This window comes from Olea europaea, unplaced genomic scaffold (assembly GCF_002742605.1).
Source record: "Olea europaea var. sylvestris unplaced genomic scaffold, O_europaea_v1 scaffold2653, whole genome shotgun sequence".
Taxonomy (NCBI): Eukaryota; Viridiplantae; Streptophyta; class Magnoliopsida; order Lamiales; family Oleaceae; genus Olea; species Olea europaea.
In genome coordinates, this window is record NW_019244890.1 from 3,522 (window position 1) to 4,201 (window position 680).

Consider the following 680-nt stretch of genomic DNA (forward strand, 5'->3'; position numbering starts at 1 on the left):
TCCATTACTGACAAGAAAGATACCAAACTCTCCTTTAGGTGCTTCAACTGCGTTATAGGTATAGGGTTTGAAATTGTGAATTGATGTAAAGTAGACCGATGATCCTGTAGTCGTTTGGCATAAGCATAAACCAAAGACTTTGTCTACCCTACTTTCTTCATTTTAGTGATACCATTTGTTTCGCGCGGGTTAGTCGCTAACAATTAAAAAGGGATCAGACGATTGTTTAAGGGACAAATCTCTTCAGACAAAGTTACAAAAAGGGGTGCTTTTATTGGCGATGACTTTACAATTGGAAAATAAAAATAGAATGCCTCCGAGGAGCGCAAACACACGAGTTACTGAAAAGAAGTGTTTACATCTAAACTAAGAAATTGAAAGTTATATATTCTCTGTTTGAGAATGTTTGATTCGATCCCTTTGCTCTATGTCTTTTCTTTCTTTTATACTCTCTGGATGATCTCTTCGTGATCAACCGCTTAAAAACTGCTTGATTGCTCTATAACTGCCTACTTTCTTCGTAGTGGCCAACTTGTCATGGAACTGCCTTCTCTAACTCTGCCATTACTTTTTGTTGGTCAACCGTCTTCAATTGAATTCCTTAAATCGTGGAATGTGATAGGGCTGCTCAATAACTGCTTCATTAACCGCACTTTTGGGTAACCATAACATCTTATGTT